Genomic DNA, 23,461 nt, shown 5'->3' with positions numbered 1-23,461 from the left:
CCACGCTCCGTTTCTTAAAAGAAAATTTTTTGAAGAATTTCCCCATAAACCCAGGGTTGGGGGTCCCTTGACCCCTCCTCAAGGGGGGGGTACTGTTAGGCGCCGTACCTGGCGTCGCCGCCGTCCAGGTCCCTCGGCAGCATCTGCGCTGCTAGGACGGCGGCCATCTTCCGACGCGCGTCGTCAGGAGGCTTCGGGGATGTTGCTAGGCAACACCCCGAACTTCCGCTCTGGCCGCTCCTGCACGGGGAAGACTTTGCAGAGCGTACAAGGAAGTGATGTCACCACAGGGGGCGGCTATTTCAAATATAAGCCGGCATCTTTCTCTCACTGACGCCGGTTATAGCGTTCTGTCAGCTATTGCTTAAGTTCGTGTTCCTGGTTCTGGTCCCTGTCGGAAGTCCCTTTGCTGTTCTCCACCTGCCTTGCCTGCTTTGTCCTGCAGTGTCTGGAGTTCTGTCGGTGTGCCCAGCTGTCACTCATCATTCGCAGAAGTCTGCCGAGGCTTGTCTGGGTCTCTGTCATCTTACCAGATAAGTCAGGGGTTACCCTGTGCTTCTTCTCCTGCTGTTTGGCATCATTTCTTATTGGGCTTATCAGTCAGCATTATTACCATTTCTTTATATAACATCTCACCAGCATTGTTGCCATTTCTTTATATAACATCTCACAAGCATTGTTGCCATTTCTTTTTATAACATCTCACAAGCATTGTTGCCATTTTGTGTCTCCTATTGAGCAGTACTGCTCCCCTGGGGTTTCTGGGAGTTCCCCGGTTCTGGGGTCTAGTTAGGCTTTCCCCTTGCTCTTTCCTGGCCTCGGCGGATGTGTTGTATTTTCCTAAGACCTGCCTGTAGCGGAGTGGGGCGGACCTAATTCGCCCTTCAGCCGAGACGGGCCCAGGTGAAGCCTAGCACCGCACACATCCGTCAAACCCAGCCAGAAGCAACGGAGTTAGGTTGCCGAGGATACTCCCAGAATCCTTACACACGCCATTTCAAGAACATGAAACACAGTGAATCCACTGTAAGATACAAAATCATCGATAGTGTGCCATCGAATATCCTTGGGGGGGGGGGGGGTAGAGCCAGGACGCTCCTTCAGAAAGAAGCCAGATGGACATATATGTTGAACACCATTAGTCCATTTGGTCTGAATGAACAGCTCAATTTAAACTGCTTTTTATAACCCCAGTTACTCTGATGTTTTGCTCTCTGCCTTATAGTGCTTTATTTGCTATGTCTCGTTTACTCTCGTCCCTCTCCCCCTTGCAATTTTGTTATTTGTATTTAATTAATGCCTTCAATATGCTAATGACAGGTATTTTTGTCTCTCACAGTACTGCTGCCTCTAGGTGATCGCGGGAAGCTAACGCCGTCACCATGACAACATGATGTTGCTGCTGATTGGGCGGCATGGAAGACCGGAAGTGGGAAGTAGCTGTAGCTTGTGGACCGCAAGCGGCAGACTGTTCCCTAGCGACCAGAAGCCAGTGACGTCACTCGGTATGCGACACGTCTGTGTGCAGGTGAGCGGGAACGCGGGCCAGAGGCGGGGACTGTGCTGAACACGGGGCTGGTGAAGGTATTTATTTCTGTTTTTTACACATATGTAACGCTTCTGATGAAAATCTGTTAAAGATTGAAACGTTAAGCGCACTTTGTGTGTCTTGCCTGTTATTTCCGTGAGTGCCGCCCGTCTGGTGGATATCTGGTCTGAGAGACCTCGTTCATCTAAACTGGTATGTAAAAAAGTAGGAACCCCCCTTTTTTATATTAGTCCCATTTTTTTTATATTAGTCCCATTTGTGGAAAATATGGTCCTAACATAAGGCCTTAAATTTATCATAGAAGCTGTGTAAATCTAAGATTGTGGACAGAAGAACATTGTCATTTTTCTAAATCTTGAGAGATCTCTTTCACCTGAATTGGTATGTAGCACCTATTATATAATCTATATCGTTTACTATTTTTCAACTCATTGTAGTTGGTCAGAAAAGAAAAATACATATTTATCTTGCCCCTGCAGGTAACTCTAATAAAACGATTAGAGGACATAACTTCACCCATAAATTTTATATAGGAGACATCTCCATATTGGGTATGTAGTAACCCTTTGCTATTAACTCTTTCCACCCACCCTCTCCATCTCTTCATCCTCACCTCCTTGAATGAATTATGCCCTCCTCCTGGCATTTTTGTATTTCTTTAGTCTTTCTTTGTTGGTATATCTTCCTTTTTATAAATGTACATGTTGTATATTTCATTATATGTATGTAACGGCATGTTTTATAAATGTACATGTTGTATATTTTATTATATGTAACGGCATGTTTTACCACTTACATAGATTGATTCATTGCCCCCGATGAAGTCCTAAGGGACGAAACGCATCAGTGCGCGAATCTACATTGTTTGTGGCACTTGTCCGAAAAATCTGAAAAAGGGAAATGGATTCTCATTGCTGGATAAACCACCAATAAATGTTTACTTGTTTTTACAAAATTTTTATTGATTCATTGTATGCACAGCCACTAAGTGGTACACTTAGCGCACCCCTATTCCTTTTTCTTTTTTATATATATATATATATATATATATATATATATAAAAATGGACAGTGACCCCAAGTGCGCCACAAGGGAGCAGCTACTCTATAAGTCACTCATGTTAGCAGGAGACGAAAAGAAATGTAGACACCGAAATATAGAGAGCGGTAATACAATCCACCACCTGATTGGAATGTAATATTTCAATACATATTATATGCGAACAACTGTAGATAATAAAACAATTTTTTATTAAATATTTTCTTTTTAAAATTTCATTGATGTATTCATTAGCTTCTTTCAAGTCGCCGTGCCAATCCAACGCGTTTCGCCTATTACAAAGGCTTCATCAGGGGTTTATTTAGGTATACACAGAAAGATTAATGAAAATTCAAACCCTGTTGTAAATGACGATCTTAATCAGAGATCCCACAATAATGGTAAAAGATCCAGTGACCATAGCACAGGGAATGGATCTTTCAATTTCCCAATATTAAACAATTAAAGATGATGGAAAGCCATGTGCCGGAAGTGACCCGTCTCACTATATTCTGTATTATGGATGGAACCTTTCTCAATGGGATACAGGAATCGAGTGCCCCAACAGCAAGTGGTCAATTCCTGGCGATAACTGCAACCCTTTAAGGCTTCAGTCTGGTGGAAGTCATATATACCATCCAGGAAAATACAGCGGCACTCAGAGACTTTGTAAAGGTGAACAAACGTGAATGTTTGTTCACCTTTACAAAGTCTCTGAGTGCCGCTGTATTTTCCTGGATGGTGTACTTTGGGTGCATAGCCCTGGCAGAGGGCAATAGACAAAATACCCCATGGAGGGGCCGAGTGCCGGGTACTGGAAGTCATTTATATATATAAAGGGGCATCACGGATGGTGTAATGGTTAGCATTACTGCCTCACAGGTTCAATACTCACCATGGCCCTAACTGTGCGGAGTTTGTATATTCTCCCCATAATTGTGTGGGTTTACTCCAGGTACTTTGGTTTCCTCCCACAACCCAAAAAAATATACTGGTAGGCTAATTGGCATCCAACAAAATTAACCCTAGAATGTCTGTGTGTGCATGTACATGTGGTAGGGAATATAGATTACTCAGCGAAAGGATAGGGTAGTCCACAGGAGGTGGGCAGCCGTTCACAGAAAGGATTCCTTTTTGGAGGCACACTTTTGAGTAATAGGATATGATGTTTAATGAGTAAAACTTAACTTTTATTTCCAATTTATTTTAAAATAGTATTAACTCTATATTTTCATATGATGCATAATTTGCCATGAAGAGTTAAATGACGGCATATACTAAAATGCAGTGAACAATGTTGGCCACTGAAAATTGTCATATGACCGCATCGACACAGTGGCAGTTAGTGGTGTTATTTAGATAACCATATTCTGTCGGTATATGATTTAATGTAGGTCCTTCAATAGGACAGCTGATGACACATACAGATTATGTGACCGTTGTGAATAATTAATTAATAATCCAATCAAAAAAAAAATTTTTTTATATAAACACAATAAGTCACAATGATACCCGTTGGTGGTATTGGGCCGTTAAGTAGTTAGATAACACATAATGTAGAGAAGTTTTTCACATATAACATAACAGGTATCCTTAAAAAGATGGGGAAAAGAAAAGTACAGTGAGATGGACTCAATTCTTTCTGCTGCCCACCGTTTTCAAAGAAATGAGCGGACGGGGGGTGAGAGAAGAGATTGACACACTGATAGAAGGATAGCCAATGTAAGGAGGACACTTCTGTAAGTGGGGTTAGGTCAGCCTCGATACTATTGCATTGCAGGGCTGAAATGCACCACCAGAAAGTCTCTCCTACACGGAATTGAGTGAAATTAGTGATGTTTGTAATAATTATATAACAGATATCAGTCTATATTGGATAGATCAATTCAGTGTGGATATGGGGTTAAAGAAAAATCCCCAGTACAAGGGTTCTGCTGTCAGGAGATGTCAGTCAGAAAGTATCTGATAGATTGCCATCAATGTAAATATGACTGAGCAGCACAATGAGAGTAATATGATCACAACGGGATGCAGTTAAAATCCCAGCGGTCGGGATCCCGGCGTTCAGAATCCCGACGCCGGAATCCCGACCGCCGAAATCCCGACACTTTCTCCCTCCGTGGGTGTCCACGACACCCCTGGAGGGAGAATAAATTAGCGTGCCGAGCGTAGCGAGGCACTGGGCCCGCTGCGTGGCGAGCGCAGCGAGCCCAGCGAGCCCGCAAGGGGGGGGGGCATCCACGTCCCCCCTTGTCGGGATTTCTGCGGTCGGGATTCTGGCGCTGGGATCCCGACTGCTGGGATTTCATACTGAATCCATCACAACAGGTATTGCTAATTATGGCTATAAACAGCTGTCAAATAGCAGTTTGTACAAATCAATAAACCCCTATGTTGGACCGCAGTATCAGCCTGTTTATACTGACAGTCAACTGGAGGTGTAGGTTAAGTTTTAATAAACGAAATGCACAGTACAATGATTCTGCTGCAGGGACTTATCAGTGGAAACATTTATGATTAATTGCCCACAATAAACAACTCATTATAACAACAATGAAAAACATGGAACTGTTATGTATACAATAGTTATTGTTAATTATTGTTGTAAGCAACTATCAATCAACAGTTGGACACATTGCACCATACCTGCGTGTAACAAAAATTATGTCCATTTGGTAGTACAAATATTGTAAGGGTGTGGGTATTGAAGCAGCGGGGGAAAGGACAAGAAAAAGAACAGTGTGGGAGAGCTAGGATAAATCACTGCCGCCCCGTCTTTATTGAGCGGATGGGAGGTGGAGGTGATGAAGCCGGCAGCACTGCTGGAGAGACAATAAAGAGGAGTGTAAGGGGACCACGGCTGTATGCGGTGTTAGGTCTGTCCTGATGCTGCGGCAGTGCAGGACATAGATGCGCCGCCAGCGTGTCAGCCTTACACTGGGAAAGAAGAGGGGATGGGGAGGATACCTGTGACGGCAACGGGTAACAGGAGCAGTGTCAGGGCTGGCAGTTCCCCATCAGTTCGGAGAGCTACTGGAGCCTAAACAGCGTCAGAACGCGTTTCACCACGTGGGCTTGATCACCTGAAAAACAGTCTGATACTGCGGTCCAACATAGGGGTTAATTTATTTGTACAAACTGCTATTTGACAGCTGTTTATAGCCAAAATTAAAGAAAAATGGTTTGTACCGGCGCTGGCTGAAACATACACTTGGGACGGTATATTGTTAAAAATTTTACTAGTTAAATCACAATATTTTACAAATAAATAAAAAGATATACATTTATAATAAAATTTTAAAAAGATGACTAATTTATAGGGCTCAGTCTCTTCATACAAATTGGTGGTATGTAAGGAATGAGAAAGTTATAACCAGCTGAAAAAGGTAAGATATATTACCATCCTTGTAGATATAATTTGTATTCCAAGGGTTAATTTTGACCAATTGTTCCCAGCTGCTTGATTCAAGATTCTATGTTATCCTAAAAAATGATCCTACAAAAATCTATTTACAAGAATTAAAAGATCTGTTAGACGGAGCATTAGACCTTGGGGTCACGTCCAGAGATGAGCACAGATTCTTATCACCAGCACATCCCATCACTCCCACTTTTTATTTTCTCTCAAAAATACACAAGTCACTCACCTCACCTCCTGGGCGCCCTATAGTTTCTGGTGTTAGTTCCCTCACAGCCAATTTGTCACAATATGTTGATCACTTTTTGCAACCTTATGTTCGAACCCTGAAATCCCATATCAAAGATACTATGGATCTTCTTGACAAAATTCAGTCAATAATGTGGCAAGATGGATACGCCATCTTGACCTTAGATGTCAATGCCCTGTATACCCACATCCTACATTGATTGGGTTGTGAGGTATTACAGCGGAGACTAAATTTAGATGATACATTGGGAATCGAACATAAGGATTTCATATTAAACAGTATAGCTTTTATTTTGGCCCATAATTATTTCACTTTTCACGACACACATTATTTACAGGTGATGGGGACGGCCATGGGGACCAGGTTCGCGCCCAGCTATGCCAACCTATACATGGGCGAGGTAGAGCAAACCCATGTGTGGGACGGCGGCTGGGATGCGAACCTGGTCTTTTATGGCCGTTATATAGATGATTTGATTATTATTTGGAATGGAGATATTCACTCAGCCACACAATTCGTCAATTCACTGAATAATAATAATTATAATTTAACATTCACTCACACATATGATTTAGAATCTGTGAACAATCTGGACGTGACCCTGAGGATTTCAAACAACAGGATCATATCCTCAAACTATGTTAAATCAGTCAACACAAATTCTTATGTTCACTTTAAAAGCGCACATTACGCCCCATGGAAGACCAATATCCCCAAAGGGCAACTGATGCGTCTTAAACGCAACTGCACAGAGGAGCAGACATTCTTGAATCAGGCAGCTCAAATGTTGGAATCTTTTAGGGAGAGAGATTATCCTGAAGAACTACTAACAAAAACACTTTTAGAGGTAACCCAAATGGAGAGAACAGATCTCCTTAAACCTAAAGCACCCCCCAAAAAAGAACCCACAATCAAATTAATCCGAGAAGTAGCATTCATTAGCAAATATAATAATCGTGCACATGATATCAAAGATATTATAACACGTAACTACAGAGTATTGCAGCAGGACAAGATATTGTCCAGTATAATTCCAAAGAAACCCACAATTATATATAAGAAAAATAGAACATTAAAAACGATATTGGCTCCAAGCCACCTCAAAAAAGAAAAACCAATAGACATAACTAAAAACCAGGAATCCACTTGGCTCAATATGAAACCAAAAGGTTTCTTTAGATGCGGTAAAGGACGATGTAAAATGTGCACATATATCCCCAGACGCACTTTATCAATCAATATATCATTGTTGGAACCTGCATATTTCTTTAAATCCTTCATAAATTGTAATTCGGATTACATTATTTACTTATTAAAATGTGGATGTAACTTACCATATATTGGCAGGACAACAAGAGCACTACATACAAGGTTCATGGAACACCGTAGGAACATACAAAAAGGATATATGAAACATAGTGTATCCCGACACTACCAACAAAAACATAATTGTGATCCTGCCTGTCTCACAATAGTAGGCTTGGAACAAATATTCCACACTCCAAGGGGAGGGGACAGGTTTAACCTACTGTGTAGGAGAGAAGTTTTTTGGACCTTGAAGTACAACTCCCTTCACCCAGATGGCCTAAATGAGACTATAGAGCTAAATGCAGTTTTATAGACATAAAACTTGACAATTGGTAACCGTTATTTTTTCTCTTCATATTGATCGATATAAATATACTTACATCTGATAAAGAAGTCCTATACATGCTCTTGCGGCATGTGTATGATTTTGTGAATTTTTCTTCTGCAAAATATTTCATATAAAAATAATATAAACACGGTTCCCCCAGGCGGGTAGCCCAGGAAAGAAAGAAGCGGCACTCTCCGGATTTGTAAATAAAACGAATTTTAGTGTGTCACCAAGAATTACAACATGGTCGTCATAGTCGTCAACGTTTCAAGGCTAGTGTGCCTTTTCATCAGGACGAAAGTAAAGTGCTAGTGCTGTGCAAAAAGAAGAATACAGAGATACAAAAACCAATGTACCTTATATGCCTGTGTAAGCTCATGAAAGCGTGCAGGTGCTGGTATCCAAGCGTGTCACTTCCGGGGGTGTGTGTGGCCGGGGCCGGCCGTCAGCTACGTCAGCTCTCACTGTTGTGGGGGCGCGTCATCTGTCAGCGGCGCCGCACGAACCTCACTGTCCCGGTGAGTAGACAGACGCTTGGCCACACACACCCCCGGAAGTGACACGCTTGGATACCAGCACCTGCACGCTTTCATGAGCTTACACAGGCATATAAGGTACATTGGTTTTTGTATCTCTGTATTCTTCTTTTTGCACAGCACTAGCACTTTACTTTCGTCCTGATGAAAAGGCACACTAGCCTTGAAACGTTGACGACTATGACGACCATGTTGTAATTCTTGGTGACACACTAAAATTCGTTTTATTTACAAATCCGGAGAGTGCCGCTTCTTTCTTTCCTGGGCTACCCGCCTGGGGGAACCGTGTTTATATCAACCATTTAGGAAGGCACCACCGGTGGATGTCCCTATCTTAGCCGAGAGTGCCGAACAAACAACCTACTTTATATAAAAATAATATATATAAATATAAAAAAAAAATCTACAATTTTTTTCTGCAATTTTTCCATTATACATATTCTTGTGGGTATCTGTTCATTTATGTACAAGCTTGTAAAATATCTATGAAGTAATGAATAACATCAAAATGTAATCAATATGACCCTGGGAACCGGGATGTGGGGTGGTGGGGGGGGGGGAGGATGTTAGAATTAAATAACCCATATACATGATAAATTTAATGACGTTTTAAAATATATATGTATATCATTGTTCCCCTTTTTTCTAAATACTCTGTTGTTGTTATTATTCATTTATTTATTCTCTCTAAAACTCTATGATCACTATTCTTGTAATAATAAGGTATGTCTTTTGGTGCGATTTATTCTGCCCGAGTGTTGCTAAGCAACACTAGGGACGCTGTCTGCTCATCTATCAGCTTGAATCTACACCCAGCTCCATCATGGGGCTGGTTTTCATGGGAGTCCACGCTGGTTGGTCACATGACACATCCCTCCAGATCCCGACTGACGTCTCTGCAACGTGATTACGTAGCAGGACATCAGCGGGTGATGCGAGCAATCATCCCCCTACCCGAACACGACTCCGAGTCACGTGAGTGTGTCACGTGATCGGACGTCGTTGCCGGGTAACGAGAGGGACGCTGGCTTGGAGCGGTGCGGGAGCCATGGTGTTTTGACACCGATACCGGCAATCGGCGGCATGCGCCGGGCTCCCCTATAGCTTGGAAGCCGGTAGGAAGGAGGTACCGTAACCGAAGCATTACGAGCGCAGCGGTTCACTTATACAGTGCTCATGTCCACATATGTCAACATAGACACCAAAAAACATGAAAAACCTGTGTTGACCTTTTGAGTGTTGACATGTAAATGTCGACCGTAAGCTGGTGTCGACCTGTCACTGTCGACCTAAGGTCCCATTCCTCCATTATAATCTATTCAGCACCTGGTAACTACATCATCACACTGACATTAGATCAGTTGAATTTCACCCGAGTCATGTGACGTTAATAGCCAATCACGAGAGAGATGTGAGTGATTGACATATACTTCTATGCAGTGTTTGCATTTATTCTGTGGTTAATATAGGACTGCCTCCATATACAATATAGATAAATATAGATAATTATACATTTTTATATCTTATGTATTCTTTTAATGTTCTTGAGACGGTATTTTTTGTGCTTTGTATCTAAATGTTTATTTAAAAAATTAAATAGTGGGCGTTACTCACACAGGTGAGACAACTAATGAGACACCTGTAGTGGTATAAAACCAGCTACTGTGGACACACTCAATACTTGCTTCTGAGGAAGCCGGATATTTACTTTACCGGGGAAACGCGTTGAGCACCAGCAATTGACCAGCTAAGGGGTAACCCATCCCAAAGACCTACACCAAACATCCCTGCTACCAGCACACCACATATTTGGATCCAGGAATCAAGCTGCGGCTGTGGGATTCAGTATATTTCCTGAATTGGATACCTAGGTGAGCCATAAGGGAATCCTGAGCTCATTGAAATTCAGAGCACTGGGAACAATTGGTCAAAATTAACCCTTGGAATACAAATTATATCTACAAGGATGGTAATATATCTTACCTTTTTCTGCTGGTTATAACTTTCTCATTCCTTATATACCACCAATTTGTATGAAGAGACTGAGCCCTATAAATTAGTCATCTTTTTAAAATTTTATTATAAATGTATATCTTTTTATTTAGTTGTAAAATATTGTGATTTAACTAGTAAAATTTAAAACAATATACCGTCTCAAGTGTATGTTTCAGCCAGCGCCGGTACAAACCATTTTTCTTTGCTTGCCATAAATATTAGGGACTGACAATCCCTAGTACCGGCTGCTGCTAATTGCGCACCCCACACTTTCTATATTTTCTTTTATAGCCATAATTAGCAATACCTGTTGTGATCATATTACTCTCATTGTGCTGCTCATTCATATTTACATTGATGGCAATCTATCAGATACTTTCTGACTGACATCTCCTGACAGCAGAACCCTTGTACTGGGGATTTTTCTTTAACCCCATATCCACACTGAATTGATCTATCCAATATAGACTGATATCTGTTATCTAATTATTACAACCATCACTAATTTCTCTCAATTCCGTGTAGGAGAGACTTTCTGGTGGCGCATTTCAGCCCTGCAATGCAATAGTATCGAGGCTGACCTAACGCCACTTACAGAAGTGTCCTCCTTACATTGGCTATCCTTCTATCAGTGTGTCAATCTCTTCTCTCACCCCCCGTCCACTCATTTCTTTGAAGACGGTGGGCACCAGAAAGAATTGAGTCCATCTCACTGTACTTTTTCTTTTCCCCATCTTCTTAAAGATACCTGTTATGTTATATGTGAAAAACTTCTCTACATTATGTGTTATCTAACTACTTAACGGCCCAATACCACCAACGGGTATCATTGTGACTTATTGTGTTTATATAAAAAAAAATATTTTTTTGATTGGATTATTAATGAATTATTCACAACCGTCACATAATCTGTATATGTGATATCCTTTTCAGACCGCACTTATTACCCGGTATCTTGCCATTTTTTTTACAGTTTCAAACCGGTAATGTGGGCAGTGTGAAAGGTCCAGAGTGAATTTACCAGTTCCAGAATACCGGTATTTCTAAACGGTAAAAAGCAGGGTCCTACCCGTTTCAGACCCTTTTTTTGCAATTTGAACATCCACTGTTTTCTATGCACTTAAAACGGTTTCAATGTGAAGGGACAAAAAACGGCATTGAAATCCCATTTAACTAAGATATGCAATGTGAGAGGGGTTTTAGCTACAATTGCATCCAGGTGGATTATAGAAGCTGTCAGAGAAGGGAGAGAGACACTACTACAGTAATAGTAATAGCTTTATACAAAAAAATACTATTGTATGTTACTTTAAAAGCTATACTTTAAACCACTTCAGGCCAAGTGCAGTTTAATGAAGAGAGGATTGTTTGAGATCGCCAGTAGTGATAAATGAGCGAAGGCTACACATCTGAGAACTAAGCATATGGATTTTCTTCTTAATTAACTTACCAGCCAAGTGTCCAGTCCAGCTGGCATTTTTTAAAAATCGCATGCAATCACATTGCATGCGATCGCATCTCATGCGATCGCATGCGGTTTTTAACAGAAATGCATCCAAATGCATTGAAATTTGTATCAAACATGTTCAATGGCCCCCAAATGTCATTTTTCAGGCTGTACCACCCACACTATCAACGCGAACCCGAAACTTGGCGAGCGCAGCGAGCCCGCGAGGGGCGGCGGTACGCGTCCTACGACCTTTTCATACCCCCACTATCCACGTCGGCGTGGAGTTGAGAAGGTATCCGTGTCCCCTCGCGGGGCTCGCTGCGCTCGCCACACTTCGGGCTCGATGGCTCGCTGCGCTCGCCACACTTTCTATTCTCAACTCCACGCCGACGTGGATAGTGGGGATATGAAAAGGTCGTAGGATGCGTACCGCCGCCCCTCGCGGGCTCGCTGTGCTCGCCACGCTTCGGGTTTGCGTTGATAGTGGGGGTGGTACAGCCTGAAAAATGACATTTGGGGGCCATTGAACATGTTTGATACAAATTTCAATGCATTTTGATGCATTTCTGTTAAAAATCGCATGAGATCGTATGCGATCAAATCGCATGCGATGCAATGCGATTTTTTGTTATACGATGCACATCGTGGGAGCTGTGATTGTCCACAAGTACCAATTATTTTTTCAGGAACCAAATACATGGATTCCCCTAAAATAAATGTATGTGCACATAGAAGGAATTTTGAGGTTAGCTACTCTAAAAATACATTGCGCAATAGAAACAGGAAGCCAATGTAACATTGTTGATGTAACAATATTGGGATATTGAATATTTATTGATGGTGTTCTTCATATTTTAAAATTTATACTGTATATATTGAATTGCCGTTTGTTCTTAAGTAAACATTACATTTTAACTCAAGGATTTGAGTCAGAAGAACAGAGAAAAATACTCTGTGACAGATTAATGAAGCATTGTGTCAAGTTGTATTAGAAGGCATAGATAATATATGTTATTTTAAAAAGCCATTATATTTTAACAGTGAATAAATTGATGTAAAATCTTGGAAGGAAACAACGTGTTAAGAAAATACTTACCCAAGGAAAAGTAGAAAGAAGCAAGTGTTAATACTTACCTATTCAGTGCCTCAATCATAACGCTTTCACACTGCAGCTCTTAACCGGTATATTGCCTTTTAAAACGGTTAGAGCTGCAGTGTGAAAATGCCAGTCTGCATTTACCGGTTACGAATAAATAACCGGTATTTGCAAGCGGGTAAAAAGCAGAGTCCTACACGGTTTTTATGCCGTTTTTTATGCTGTGTGAATGGCTCTGAACCAATATTTAGGACTCAGGCAGCAGTGAGCACTGAGCTGGTCCCGCTCTGTGCATATATAATGAGCGGGACCCAGCGAAGTGAATATTTAATGAGCAGAACTCGCAAATTATATATGCGTATATGTAATTAGTGGGACCTGCTCATTAAATATGCACATATGTAATGAACGGGTCCCGCTCATTAAATATGCACTGCACTGTCTCATAGCTACTGTGTGTCCTGTTCTCCTCCAGCTGCTTTCACACCGCAAACCTGCTTGAGACCCGGTATTTATGTGCGGTGTGAAAGGGGGTTTTACTTGCTCTGACCCATTTTAAGAATTGTTTTAAATACCGGGTCTAAGCAGGTTTTGCGGTGTGAAATCAGCCTTATTGAAATAAATGATTAAAGTTTTAGCTGTTACAAATGCTCAGTAAAGAAACATTCCCAATCTCTATCCTCAAGTACCCCCGGCATGCTTTCCAGGTCACCTGGCAGTGGCACATGTGTATTCAATATTCACTGACACATTTTAATAGATCCACAGGTGGAGCTAATTATTTCACTTGTGATTTTGTGTGGAGACCCGGAAAACGTGAACCGTTAGGAGTACTTGAGGACCGAGGTTCAGAACCGCTGCTGTAGGTAATTTTCACCTCTCCTTGAATTGATTGAGTGTAACGGCATATAGAGATTTGCAATTGCAGAGATCTGACTGATTTCAAATAGATAATGACTGGTATAAATGGTATAATGACTGGTATAAATGTGCACTGATAATTATAGTGGCTAAGAAATCATATGAATAGGGTTAGAGCAGTTTTATTAATTCACCTGGAACCTATCGGGTAAATTTACTAAAGACTGATTTTTGGGGTTCTGGGCATTTTTTTGTTTAAAACATTGGAGCAACTATTAAAATTTGTACAATATACTAATAATCAGTTTGTAAACCAACCAAAAACGTCCCCAAAAAATTACAGCAGACCTGCCTATATGAGTTTGCGTGAAGCCATGCATGATGCTCTGTGCCAGCATCAATAAGTCAAAAAGTAAATACATTTTTAAAATCCATAAAAAAAGGAAAAAAAAATGGGGTTCCCCTCAAATCCATAAAAATCCCCAGACCTCTGGGCCTAGGCCAAATTCCAAGGGAGGTGGTGACCAACCCAAAAATAGAATCATGCACAAGGACCACCAGTCCTGGCAGCAATGGTTGCAGGGATAATTATAACCGAATAGTTCAATAATATTGTTTTTCTACACCTACAAATCCCAGCAAGCATGCCCTGGCATTATGATGCTTGCTGGGCCCAAATGACAATATAACTACTGGCTATTGTATGCTGCTTACAGTAGCTGAAAGTTTGGCAACTTCCCTTGGTTCTGTGTGTCCTGCTATTTCATTAGCTCTCTGGCTGGTCCTGGTTATTGGAAATTAGGGCAACCACACACAGTTGTATCCTTCATTTTCCAGTGTCAGTCTAGGTTCAGGGCTGGTTATGGATTTGGGAGGGGGAACCAACACAGTTGTTCTCATTTTAACCCATTTAGTTACTTTTTATCCTAATGAAGCCTGCAGAGATTATAATGATCTGTGTAGGTCTTAACCTCCACAGAATTATGGTGTATTTGCCATTTTCAGCTGCAGTATAGGCAGGGCTGACCCAAGCATGATGTTTTTGGTAAGCAAACTTTTAGAGTTTAGCACCCCTCATGTGGATATTGTGGGTGATATGATGTGGGTTGAGGATTTATTGATACTCAAAAACAGGGACAGTGCATGCTAAAATTATGGGGCTTGGACACATAATAGTACCAATTCACATTACACCACACAGTTGTGCCACTTATACACACTGCCAGATAGAGCCCCTTAGACACACTGCGCCAGGATTACATACACTGTAATGCTCATTACACATTGTGCCACATACTGTAATGCCCATTACACATTATTCCACACTCTGTGATGCCCATTACACATTATACGACACACTGTGACGCCCATAACACATTATGCCACACACACCATAACGGCCATTACATATTACGCCACATAGGTGCTGCTTACTACATGCTCATTGCTAGGGGTTTCTTGCTCAATGCCAGGGGTTTCATGCTCAATGCCAGGTGCTTCATGCTCATTGCCAAAGGTGCTTCATGCACAATGCCAAGGGGGTTTTATACTCAATGCCAAGGGGGTTTCATTCTCAGTGCTATGGGGGATTACATGCTTGATGCCATGGGGAGTGAAATGCTCATTGCCAGGGGATTACATGCTAGATGACAAAGGGGAGTTATATGCTCATTGCCAATGTACATGCTCATTGCCAAGGGGGAGTTAAATGCTTGTTGCCAAGGGGGGTTAAATGCTTGTTGCCACAGGGGAGTTAAATGCTCATTGCCAAGGGGGAGAAAAACGCTAGTAAGCGCCAGCCGGGCAGACAGTTGTGACAACCAGGAAGAGAGCAGAGTGGGCAACCTGGCAGTATTCAGAGCTGATCCGCGACTATTTTAACTCTCTCAGGTCGCAAGAAACCACTGTGGCTCCTGATTGGCTGCTGGACCTCATGCTCTGATTTCCTTGCGAGTAAGTGCAAAAGTTCAAATAGCCGTGGACCTGCTCTGAATACCGCTGAGCTGCCCAATCTGCTCTCTTTCTTTGCCAGGCTGTATCTCTGCCTGGACGATGGCTATCCTAAACTCCCCACACAGTAAATCGATATAGTAATCAGGTTGCTGACAGAATGGAGAAGACACTGTCAGCACCCTGATTATAAGGTGCCTTACTCAACTGCTTTCTCCACGTAACAGGAGAGCCGGGTTTAGGAACTGGCTTTCAAATAGAACAAAATATGATCTTTAGTACATAATTGAAAATTCACATCAGACCCTGCCCCAGTGGAGCATACAATCTATATTCCCTAACAAATACACAAGCCAATTAACCTACAAGTTAATTTTCGGATTGTGGGAAGAAACCTGAGTACCTGGAGGAAACCCATGCAAGCACTGAGAGAAAATACAAAATCTGCACAGTTTGGGCCAAGGTTAGTATAAAACCCACTCAGAGCTGTGAGGCAGTAATGCTAACCATTACACTGTCCCTGCTGCCCATATAATAAATTAAATATGCAGAGGTTGAGCAAAGGTTTTCCTTTCAAGGCAATTATAGGAAAAGCGTCAAATTAGAAATTCCTATTACATTATACCTAGGAATTACATGGAAATAACTTATGGCCGCATACACAGGGTGACGGGAGCAGTGTGCTGAGTGTCAAGTAAATCACAGATCGCTCAGAGTACACAGCGCTCCACACACAGCGCTGTACCAGCAATGACTAGATCAATTGAGAGAACACGGGTGATGACTAAAATTATACTGCATGCAGTACAAATCTAGTCAGGCAATAGCAATGTGTGTTTCGACGTGTTAACACGTCTTCATCAGAAGCAGTAGTGAGGTCACTACTGCTCCTGATGAAGACGTGTTAACACATCGAAATGCATTGTGCTCATACTATCCTATTGCTCCTGTCTGCACCACAGTGAATCAGCCTCCTTCAATCCATGTGACTTTACTAATTCCAGCTTCTACCCACAAACGACTCCAGGCAGCCACATGTATTCCATTCCACCTACTGCTGTCAAAACCTCTTTAGTTAATCTGGATCTATGTGCTGGGCATTCCACCGGAACCACTTCCATTGTATTCCTCCAACAAGGAGACGTTTACACTGATCACCACCGTTGGTAACTATACAAACTACGTGGACACCCACGAATTGTCATTTTATTCATACCTATAACCCTTTTTATCACATCTCTTCCATAGAGAATTCTCTAACTGTGATTATTTGCATTGTTTAATTGTAATAAAAGTTTTTATATTGCCTATCATAGGTGGTTATTTTTCAGTTCAACCCCAAGCGCTGTATACCCTTTTGTCCTATCAGTATTAATTAGGCTACTAGAATAGAACTTCCTAAATTTACTGTATTAGCTTAACTTGCACATAGTAATCTTTGTTATAGAAAGTGTGAAACAGTTTTTCTGTGTGTGCAGGGCAATGTAGATCACACACAATTAGGTTGCAGTACACTGCATTTTGGTATTTATTTTGTCAGCTACTTTCTCTTATTAGAATTTTCTTCTAAGCTTCAAACACAAAAAGCTGGATACAGTAAATGAAAGCAATACTGGTGTCCTTTAAGTTTCATGATAAATGTAAAACCTAAAAGAGGAGCATTTTACCAAATTAATTTTAATTTAATGAAAGTGAGGTTTCTAAAGTGTTAGGTTCTGAGACATTTATGTGACATTATTTATTTTCACATTGTGGCCCAGATGTATCAAGCTTCAAAAAAGTGATAAAGTGGAATGTGATAAACAACCAACCAATCAGCCCCCAACTGTCATGCTACATTCTGTGTTTAAAAGGACAGTTAGGGGCTGATTGGCTGGTTGTTTATCACTCTCCACTTCATCACTTTCTGAATCTTGATACATCTGGCCCTGTGCGTCTTAAGATGTTTTTAGCCTCCATATAATTCTAGCCATACTTTTGTTTGTTGAGATGCCTCTTGAGAGAGTGGAGCAGGTGTGCTTCCTGAAGAGTGTTGTTCAAGTAATTTAGGGCCTTGTTACTTGTGCAGAGAGAATTAGATTTGGGTGAGGTTTTACTTCAAAGTGAGATCTATATTTCTGTGTAAAAATAAAGCTGACAGTATTTACCCTACACAGAAACAAAATAACTCACCCAAATCTAATTCTCTCTGCACATTTTACATCTGCCCCCCTGCAGTGCACATGGTTTTGTCCATCTAAGAAGGATTTTGTCAGAAAGAGTAAACTAGAATAAGGCCCTTAGGCACTTAGAAGTCACCTGCACAAAGTAAGTAAATGCGAAGCTCTGAACTTCTATACCACATTTCAATCAAACAAATGTAACTTTAACTTTTAAAAGAATGCTTGGTTTAGCCTCAGTATTAGTTAATGGTTCATATATAGTATTAATAGTGGCATTTACTGCAAGGAGTCATGTCCATTGTTTTAATTCCAGGTGGCAGATCATCTGTTTGCATGTGATTTAATTTTTTTTTGGGGGGGGGGGGAAATATATAAATAAAAATATACTACGTTCCATGTATTCCCTGTATAATTCTAATTCATACTGTTGGATACTTTGTAATTAGTTAATGTATAATACATTTAGAAAGTGATAGTTCAGGATAGTTTTTTCTATTCTTTTAGCTTTTGAAAGAGTTGTATAAATATCAATGCAATATGTTATCTCAGTACCCTGTAGCTATGTTTGCGTGCTCTGTATTCATCATAGAAAACCAGTCAGGGGACAACAATTCTCTTTGGCAAAGTAATTTATCTTCAGTGAATATTGTCTGGATGTTCAGTTCACTGACCTAGATTCGCTGGAAAACTTATACAATGTATGTTTATTTTTAATTCTTTTTAAGTGTCATTATTATTATAGAGAAAAGAAGAATGTAAAAGAACACCATTGTTAGTTGTTAAAGAAAAAACAGTAAAGCAGTTAGACATTTCTATAGCACTGAGGCTCAGTGGCGTAACTCTGGGAGGCAATGGAGTTATCTGCCACCGGGCTCCTGCTCCCAAGGGGGCACTGCTCTTCCCCTGTGAGTTAAACTAGTTAATTGAATATAAATAAATAATTTGTGTTATCATATATATATATATTTATATGAAAAAAAAAAAAAAAAAAAATATATATATATATATATATATATATATATATATATACACTATATACCAGCCTGAGGACGGGCTAATAAAATGAGTGTGAGCTGCTAAACAAAGCACCCTACCTCACTAGAGCCTTTTTTTTTCACTTAGGTGAAAATCTCTTACAATCGCCTTCATGTAAACATTGATAAATCCAGATGAGAAGCATCAGTGCCATGCCAGTGTTCCAGAGTGCCCTGTGCAGTGCCCTGTGCATGATGCCATAATATTGCACAGAGTGGGCAGTGCCAACAGCATCAGAAGTGCAGCTTCTCTGAGCATTGTGAGGTTGCTCCAAGTAACTGTTCTGGTGGCATTGTGAGTACATGGATCCCCAAACGTATGCTACAGAGGGCTCTGCAGCATGTTGCCATCGGAGTACCAATTGCACATCACTAGTTATGAATAGCGGTGGTAAGAAATGATCAAATGACAACTGATACATAAGCACGGTCAAGAGTAAGGTTTGTGTGTAAGTTGTGAGCTCCTGGGTCTGATGCAGAGTTTAGCATGTTGACCAGAATTGCTGTCATAATAGATACTGTAGATGGAAATAAATGCATATTATTATTGTCAGTATGTAGAGTTGTATTTAGTATGATTTTGCTGATGTGAGCAGTAAGAAAAACAAAGAGCTGTAAAACCTCTGCTGGGCAGCCTTATACTGATGAATGCATTGTACCTCCATTCTGCAGCTGCAATTGGTATAATGCATTGGCATTTAATCAAATGAAAAAATCTTTACAAGACACTTATTAAGTTACTGTACAATAGAATATATTTTCTATCTAAGTGCATGATCATTTTCAGTTATTAACGAACATGCTAACCATGTATATTTTCTTTGACATTCATTCTTGGTAATTATGTACATAATTAACAAGAATTTGTTCTTTCCGACATAAACCAAATATGTCTTGGCAGTCACTGCTTTCCTAGCTCATGTCATTTCTCTATCCTTCATTACACCGATCAATTTCAGCATTTTATGTTTTCTTGGTATGGTCCGTCTCCTTATACAATATGGTCCTGTTCTCATATTCCTAAACCTGAGAAATAATAGCCATGTTGACATTATGACCATGTCATCATTGTGTGACAGATTTAATTAGCCACTAATGTGCAGTCAGCCACAGATGCCAGATTAAGTGCCCAGAACTATTCAATTACTGCCAGCGATAAACCTGCCACTAGCCACAGAAGCCCTAAACTCAGGAACAGGCAAGCATAAATCTATGCAAGTGCACCCTCAAGGTTAGTAGCAGACTTAGGGCCAGATGCACTAAGCTTAAAAAGTGATAAAATGGAGAGGCAATCAGCTCCTACCTGCCATGTCATAGACTGTGTTTGAATCATGTCAGGCAGGAGCGGATTGGTTGGTTGTTTATCACTCTCCATTTTATCACTTTTGAAGCTTAGTGCAGAAATAGAGAGTTAAGAGGGGGGGGTCAGAAAAGTAGAGAGCATCAGGTAGAAAGATAGGGGTGGTGAGAGAGATGGGTGAGAAGGTGATTCAGGCAGAGAGGAGTGAGACGGAGGTGGGGTCAGGTCAGGGCCGGCGCTACCCACTCAGCAGCTCCTGCAAAGCAGGGAGGCGCCATGCTGAAAAGGCGCTGTCTCCCTCCGTGCTCTGCTAAAGCTGCCTCAGCCATCACTGTCGCTGCCTCCTGCACGCCGCCCGCAGCGCCTGTCTGACAGCAGGCGGCAGTATAAAGAGCTGCTCCCTGCACCGCACACACACTGTCCTCCTTCTGCGACCTACCCCCTCTTCCTCACAGACACTTGCGCTGAGGCATGAAGCGCTGTCTGCGAATGCCTGGATGACATGTCATGACCGGATCTGCCCCATACCCATTGCTACCTGCGTCTGTCAGTTGTCAAACAAATGAGGAACAGGCAGCAGTGCCACCCTTCCTTCCCTCTTCTCAGTGCGATGTGCCAGTGCCACTGCGATGCGTTGTACGCTCCTGCAGGCATCGCATAGTACAAAAAAGTATGTGCTGCACATTTTGTACTGCTTTCAGATCGCATCGCACACACATTGCATGCATGCCATGTGGTGCGATGCAATCTAGCACATAACGTATGCGATTCTCGCAGCGTGTATGGGCACCTTTAGTGCCTGCAACATTTTGCGGACACAGCACTGAGATGTACATGCACCGGAGATCCTCCATAGGATCTCATGTTGCATATGCTCCCACAATCGGGCTGCAGCTTGTTGCAATGGCAATGTGAAAGGGCGCAAAATGTATGGTTTGCAGGAGGGCACCGGACACCCTAGCACCGGCCCTGGGTCAGGTAGAGAGGTAAAAAGAGAGGGGTGAGAGGGATCGTCAGGAAGAGGGAGTCAGGCAATCACAGGCTGTGCCTTTGCCAGAGTTATGCACAGGACAGCAGTGAGGAATATACTGATTCAAGATCCCAGCCAGCAGCCCTCACCTTAACCACACCTCTTGAGCTGGGATCCAGGACACTGAGCTACAGTCAGCGGCAACACTCCCTGTGGTCCACAATCATCTGTGTTCCTCCAGAAGTCCTACCTAGGCTCTGATCAAGCCATGGACATAGCATCAAAGTTCAGGTGGGGTGATGGTGGAGGGTGGGTCGGTGGGTCAGGGGGGTCATGTGCACAGGAAGGGCAGGGTGTGATAAGCACAGGGGGAGGGTGGTCAGAGGGAGATGTGCACATATGCCATCTGGTACTGAGATCAGCACACACACACAGCAGGAATAGGCGGGGAACAATGGAGCAGGTAATCCCTTCAGGGCAGAAGCTCGGAGGCAAAAGACTCCATTGTCTCTTACAGTTCTGCCCCTGCACATGATGTCTTCCTTGCTGTCTGCTTCAATATTTCAGGAATGTATTTATTTATTAAACCCATGTTCATCCACTTTTCCTTTATTCTGAAGGCATGGAACAATGTATATGAAGTGTATATGAAGTATAGGAGTATATGAAGTATAGTAGTATATGAAGTGTAATCTTCTAACTCTAAAAACTCCTGTGCTCTATAATTTGACATCATCTAAAAGTCTTCCCAGGCTCATTATTTTACGTGAAATGATGACACCGTACCTTGGATAAAATAAATTGCCTTCATACTAGACAGTTTTGTTAATCAAACATTGCAAGACCCTTGTCCTTCTTGTGATTAATCAAATACTGTGCTTTCTCATTAAATAATAATTCTGCTGAAAATTCTGTTTTGCTTTCAAATCTACTCAGCTGTGATGAAGCACAGAAGATGGAACAGAAAATGCAATGAATCCTAAAATACTGCGGGTACTATTTTAAAACACTATGATAACTTCAAGTCTAAGGAGTAAATTTACTAAAGCTTCTAAAAATTAAAGAGGTGATATTACCAATAGCAACCAATCAGATTCTGTCTATTATTTGACTATTGGATCCTAAAGATAAAGGATGAAATTTAATAGGATGAGAGAATCAGAAAGTGAGAAATCTCCAGTTTTTTCAAAAAGCGGCAATCATTCACACTGCAAAACCAGCGCTGCGGAATATGTGTGCGCTATATAAGAAACTGTTAATAAATAAATAAATGATGCAGCCGCACGAGTGGCCATCAGCTACCTGTCCTGAGCAGGCATCGACCCACTTGCGTTCCCAAGGGAAAGCCCAGCATTTTCATAAGGATGCCCATAGAACGCTGGGCATTGCCCAGCTGGTGGGCACTGCCCACCCACTTCCCTCCCCTACCCGCACAAACGCCTCCACAAGTTTGATGCTCGTCTGTACGATCAAACCTGAATCAGTCCCCATGTTCTGTATATCAATAATACTCATCAGCAGTAAAATATTCATTTCCATTGTTACCTTTACAGTTAAAACTTTTTTTATGTCTTATGGATAATTTCTTGATAACTGAGATTGTTCTGAGCATCGTTACTGTATGAAACCTTTAATCAAAAATAAAACATTTAGCAGGCTGTAAAGAAGGTAAAACTTGAATAATTATTGTTGAAATGTAAAATATAAAACACATACTGTACTAAAACGCCTGAAAATGTTAACATTTCAAAAGGATGAATATGGAAAGCATTCATTAAGCCCCATACTTAATTTGCAATCTAATAAGAGCATTTACAAACATACAAATGCACCATTTGTTTATTATATTGCTGACTGTGATGCTTTCCGCATGGCAGACACCTCATGTATGTCAAAGTAATAATGATCAGGTGTGTTACACAGAACAATACAATCACACTGCACTCACATTCATTTGAAAAGCTATAATGCAGCTATTTGAAGATATTTGCCAGGCAGTAGCAGTAACGTACAGTATGCACCTGACTTGTGTCAGACACACATCATATACATTAGGGGCCTGATTCTGGTTCACTCGCATAAGCAAATTCTCTTTCTAATGGACAAAACCATGTGCACTGCAGGTGGGGCAGATTATGCAGATAGAGTTAGATTTGGGAGTTCTAACTCTCTCTTCACATGTTACATATTCCCCACCTGCAGTGCACATGGTTTGC

General features: G+C 41.4%; 1 long non-coding RNA gene across 1 annotated transcript; it reads left to right on the top strand.

Moving 5' to 3' along the window:
- The first annotated feature begins 503 nt into the window (after window positions 1-503).
- Window positions 504-2,669, top strand: LOC146059018 (uncharacterized). The gene is made up of 3 exons (XR_014470097.1): window positions 504-1,741; window positions 1,851-2,100; window positions 2,350-2,669. It is a non-coding gene; the product is annotated as an uncharacterized LOC146059018 (long non-coding RNA).
- Window positions 2,670-23,461: the final 20,792 nt, after the last annotated feature.

This window comes from Crinia signifera, chromosome 2 (genome assembly GCF_055691185.1).
Source record: "Crinia signifera chromosome 2, ASM5569118v1, whole genome shotgun sequence".
Taxonomy (NCBI): Eukaryota; Metazoa; Chordata; class Amphibia; order Anura; family Myobatrachidae; genus Crinia; species Crinia signifera.
This window is presented reverse-complemented; position numbering and strand designations above follow the sequence as displayed.